This window comes from Babylonia areolata, chromosome 19 (genome assembly GCF_041734735.1).
Source record: "Babylonia areolata isolate BAREFJ2019XMU chromosome 19, ASM4173473v1, whole genome shotgun sequence".
In the NCBI taxonomy this organism is placed as follows: domain Eukaryota; kingdom Metazoa; phylum Mollusca; class Gastropoda; order Neogastropoda; family Buccinidae; genus Babylonia; species Babylonia areolata.
In genome coordinates, this window is record NC_134894.1 from 9,215,936 (window position 1) to 9,220,935 (window position 5,000).

At 49.1% G+C, this 5,000-nt stretch overlaps 1 pseudogene across 1 annotated transcript in view; it reads right to left on the bottom strand.

Annotated features, from left to right (window-relative positions):
• LOC143293430 (uncharacterized) overlaps nucleotides 1-5,000 on the bottom strand; it is a 6,990-nt pseudogene that overhangs the window by 1,287 nt on the left and 703 nt on the right. Inside the window, exon 2 of the transcript XR_013056775.1 lies at nucleotides 1-4,252. This exon is cut by the window's left edge and continues 1,287 nt beyond it. The product of XR_013056775.1 is annotated as an uncharacterized LOC143293430 (transcript). The remainder of the gene's footprint in view (nucleotides 4,253-5,000) is intronic.

Below are 5,000 nucleotides of genomic sequence, written 5' to 3' on the forward strand. Positions count from 1 at the left end.
CATCAATTAAGAAAAATAGTAATTATTATTTAGAAAAAAATACGTTTAAAGGGAAAGTATGTTTTGAAATGAATGCGTAATTTGTAAAAGGTGGTGGACAAAATTACAGCCAGCCTCAACTATTTGACTGTGTACAATGCTATTTGAATTGCTGCCTGAGCGCTTTTTACACGTAGTCATCATAATCCGCGAACAACAAGAGCCAGTAAGCAAAAATAAGCCAATAGAATCTCTCCATCAAACCGGAAATCACTGTTCATTCGTTTGCTGTGAACATTAACACAGATGGACAATAAATATCTCTGAGAGAAAACAATGTACACAGCTATATAAAGATAGATGTATATCATGATATCCAACAACATCAATAACAACAACAAAAAACCCAACAAATTTTGTCATAAAGAATATGGATCATATCAAACAACTGACAACGACAACAAAAAAATGATCTAACATTATACATGGCACCTCAACGATTTAAAACAAATGGAATCGAGACTTTTGAAACACCAGAAAACAGTGATGTGTGTGTGTGTGTGTGAAGAGAAGAAGTGGAGAGATCAAAAAGACCGAACACACAACGACAAGGAACTATTTTTCTTTTTGTAGAAGTAACAAGTGAAAGTGGTTTGCATCACACAGACACAGAAGTGAGGAAATCAAGGAAAAGTAGTAGTCACACAACATCCAAAAAAAGCACTCAACTTAAAGCCCTCCAAAACTCAACATTAACTCTTCTTCGAGAATGAACGGGATGCAAAACATCTTTCTGCCATTGACTGGTCAGCCCAACTTAGGTTCAGGTACCATAACTTGATACGTGTTTTATTTTTTATTTTTTTTATTTTTTTTTTTTTTTTCACTGTCAGTATATAATACCGACTTGCGTACCAGGGCCAGCTGGTGTGTGAATGAATCGTTCAACAAGGAACACAATCAATAAATAGGAGAATAAACCCCACTTTTGTTTTGTACAGAACGGCTATACATGTAGACATCAAACAACAACGTGAGCAGGACCCGTCTGCTCCTATCTCTCACCCACAGGTGGAAATCTAACAACAGGTACACAATGAAACTGACGTGAAACACATTGTTTTTACACAAAATTTACTTTTACATATAAATACATATCTATACAGAAAGTGAACGGCTACACACTGTGTACAACTAAACTGGATAAACTGAAGTATATAGATTTGACTGTAACGTGAACATAATTATGGATAATTTTGTTCAGACATTGGCAATCATCATGAAAATGATGGCTCAGTTGCCTCCTTCGTAAACAATTCTTCCCAAGCGCTGACTTCCCCCCCACGAAAAAAACAACAAGATCCATCCCCTGACATTCACATGTCGGCAACGTTCTTCATCTGAACAAGCTCGTCTCACATGGATGAACTACAAAAGGCTTCAACAATAATCGAGACGTGGTAATAATGATCAGCAATGGCTCGTAGCACCAATAAAAAACATCAGATCAGCTCCAAAGGAAATAATGGAAAAACAAAACTGATCTGAGGTGATGGAAACTATCTACTAAGAAATGAAAGCACTACTACTTTCTCAGAACAAAATGAAACGATTTTCAAAATACACATAACAACAACAACAAAAAAAAAACAACCCCAAAATAACTGGTTACATGATACTGGCTGGCTTCTTCATAAGAAACGGCAAGATATCTCCTTCGCTAAACCTTTCAGGAATATGCAAATGGAGTGTACAATATTTTTTTCCCCTCGAGAAACAAAACTGTAAAAGTTTCGTAAACAATATGAAGTTGTTGTTTGTTTTGTTTTTTTTTTTTTTTTAATCTTTTTCTTCCAAAAAATAGACCACGGCCAAAACTGAGCACCCAAATCGTCAGAACGACCAGGAAGTGGTGGGGCAAATGTCAAAAAAAAGTATCACAACAACAGCAACAACAAAAAACACCAGGAGGGTCAGGGGAAAAAATGTCAAGAGGACGACTAGTGGTAGTGGTCACACTGGCGAGGACACAGGAGGTGACAGGGCCACGGAGCTTCTTTCACCCTTCGTTTCGTCCCGTGCAAAGCACCGGTATGACTGTATGGGACTTGGACTGGGCGCTGGAATGGTTCCTAAAACCCGTCCTTAGACCGAGAGGGGTTTTTTTCTGTTTTTTCTTTTTCTTTACTGTGTCTTTATCAGTTACATTGTCTTTTTTTTTTCTTCTTCCATCCGATACAGATACCTGTATCTGTATCTAAAGATATATATATATATATGTGTGTGTATGTATATGTGTACATTGTATACCCCAGCTACAGCGGCTACACTGCTTCAGTCTCACAGGTTTTGTTCCTCCCGCAATACAAGTCTTGAACATGTCTGTACAGTACAGTGTGTGCCAGCCAGGCCTCACAGGGTGGAGGTGACCACCAGCGGCAGGGAGGACAGCACGGGACTGGAACTGCTGACCCCCAGGCTGGACTCCAGCCCCGACACGGAGCAAAGTCCCGTGGAGTCCACCACCAAGGGCAGGGTGCCGGTGGCCGAGTGGACCGAGGCGGAGATGGGGGTGTGCAGGGAAGGCGTCATCAGGCCGCACGACGTCAGCGTGTTGGAGGAGCAGGGCAGGGAGGGGGAGGCGGTGGAGAAGGGGGACGATGATGAAGAAGATGATGATGAAGAAGAAGTGAAGGAGACGGTGGAGGCGGAGGAGGGGGTGGTAGAGGGGGAGGAGGTGGCGGCGGCAGGGGCGGGCATGGGAGCAGTGGAGGCCAGAAGCTTAGCGTCTCTCTTCCTCCTCTGCTTCTCGTGCACCTTGGCGTGGCGCTTCTTCTCGTCGGAGCGGGCGAACTTGCGGCCGCAGACATCGCAGGAGAAAGGTTTCTCGCCCGTGTGGGTCCGGACGTGGGTGGTGAGATGGTCGCTGCGCGAGAAGGAGCGCGCGCACACCTTGCAGTGGAAGGGCTTCTGGCCGGTGTGGATGCGGATGTGGCGGGTCAGCTCGTCGCTGCGGGAGAAGCGGCGGTCGCAGTTGGTGTCGGGGCAGGCGTAAGGCCGCTCGTGCACCGGGGTCTTGGAGGCCCGCACGGGGTACTTGCGGGGCTTGCAGGGCTTGAAGCTTGTGTGGCTCTGCTGGTAGGGCTGGTTCAGCACCGACAGGGAAGGGGCCTTGCAGGGGACGGAATGGGGAGGAGGGGGGAAGGCCAGACCGGCGGAGGAGGTGTCCCTCATCATGTAGCAGCCAGGCTCCATGACGTCCAGGCCGGGCTCTGTCTTGATGGGGCAGGGCAGGGGAAACTGCGGCACGTCCATCTGGAGCACCTGGAAGTTGGGCAGCTGGGGGGCTGAGGTGGGGACGGTGGCGGCGCTGCAGCAGCGGAGGTCGGCGCTCTGCTTGCCGCTAGTGAAGGAAGGGTCCGGGATCTGCTGCATCTGGAGGATGGACTCCGGCAGGGAGCTGGGAGGGAGACCCAGAATGTTCAGTTCTTGCTGAGCTGTCAGCTGCTGCTGCTGTTGTTGTCGTTGCTGAGTGCAGCTGCTGTAAGAGGGCGGCTGCTTCATCATCCCCAGCTCCCCCATGTCCATGGACACAGGCATCTGTAAGGACTGGGAGTAAGGGGGAGGGGGAGGGGGCGAGCAGTAGGGATCCCCCAACCCGCTTTCCGTCTTCACTCCAGCGTCCGACAGATCCCCGAAGTGAGACTCCGGGGAGTGGACTGAGTGTGGGGTGAGGGGGCTGGCCTGGGGGTAGACGTCCTGAGAGATGGGCGAGTGCACGGAGGCGGCACCAGGGGACGGGGAGGAGGCGGGGAAGTGGGAGGCGGTGGAGGAGGAGGCCTCGCTGACGCTGCAGACGGTGGGGTCGGGGAAGTCGCAGGAGTCTGCCGGGGAGGGCTGGAAGTCGGCCTGCTGCAGGTGCTGGCCGGGCTGGTGGAGGAAGTGGGAGGGGCTGCTGGTGATGAGGGCGTTGATGAAGGGCGACAGGGGCTTGAGGAGGGCGGCCAGGGTGGGCTGGCTGGGGTCGCTCATGTCCAGCTCGTTCTGACCCCCGCCGCCGCAGCCTCCTCCTCCGGGCGTCATGGGCGCCGCCATCAGAGTGCCTGTGTAGGTGATGGTGTGGGTCATGCCGCCGTTGTTGTTGTTGTGTTGTTGTTGCAGCTGCTGCCGGTGTTGTTGGAGCTGATGCCTGTGGACATCTGTGGGCGGTGGGAGGGCACCACGCCCTCCAGTGTTCTGGCATCGGGGATGTTGATGGAGGCTACGATGTTGGCTGTAACAAGAGACAGGCACCGCATACTGTTAGTCATCTGTGTGACAGCTGGTTATAATCTTCGTGATATAAAAATAGTGTTTTCATTGTCGCTTCAGTACTAATTAGAGGGAAAAAGAGAGAGAAAGAGAGAGAGAGGGGGGGGGGGGGGAGGGGGGAAGGAGGACAGTAGAGGCTCAGTGAAATACAGGCAGAAGAGCTGAAGAAAATCTAACTGCTAAACTTAAAGAACAAGCACACACTGATTAAATAATCAATGTGTCTTTAGTGTTCTCAACTACCTCGTTTCTATTTGTTCGTTTTTGTTATCGTTGACAACCCACAACACTAAACTAAATAAAACAATGTTGACTTTGTCTGTGAACACCCCCACTTTCTATTGACTGTGTATTAATATCATGCAGTCAGTAGCCGCAACACACACACTCTTCATATCTCTGTATTTATTAATAGGTGGATGGCTGCGGTGTTGCCTACCGTCTGACTCAGCGAAAACCTAAACCAGCACACGTTATCGATCGCGGACTGCATTTCTCGGCCTCGCAAAGCCACAATCAACCTGTCGACTTGACGTAAAAATAAAGAAACCCGATTTAGATTCAGTCAGTGGCTCACAACGGCACACAGCCTTCGAAAGCAGAAAGGAACGAAAATAGTACCTAGCCCGCTTGCGTATGGTGCTTGCGCGCGAGCCAGCTCTGAACTCATGAATATGTATGAGATTTGGCAACCCGTCAAATCGGCGCTC